We start from the raw sequence: 345 nt of genomic DNA, 5'->3' as shown, positions 1-345 counted from the left end.
GCTGCTCGGGCGCCGCGGCGCGTGGGTGCCTCTGCAGGGACAGCCGGTCACTGCGCCAGGGACACTTTGACCTTGGAATAGACAAAGCGTGAAGCTTGGAGGGCCGCTTCCCAACTTGCTTTTAAGTTATGAGTCTTTTCTTTTTCTCTTTCTAAGTGCCAGTAGCCCGCTCTTAAATGTAGCGCCTTCGGTGGCTTAGGAGGGAAATTTCAAAACCTCTGCGCGGTCCGTTTCCTTTCCAGAACCAGCCGATGACTGTGATATCATTTAAACTTGATGGTCGTCCCCCATGAAGTCAACATGCCATGTGAGCACAGATGAGACAGACGAGGGGGTGCCTTGGGA

This window comes from Myotis davidii, unplaced genomic scaffold (assembly GCF_000327345.1).
Source record: "Myotis davidii unplaced genomic scaffold, ASM32734v1 scaffold862, whole genome shotgun sequence".
NCBI classification, from domain to species: domain Eukaryota; kingdom Metazoa; phylum Chordata; class Mammalia; order Chiroptera; family Vespertilionidae; genus Myotis; species Myotis davidii.
This window is presented reverse-complemented; position numbering follows the sequence as displayed.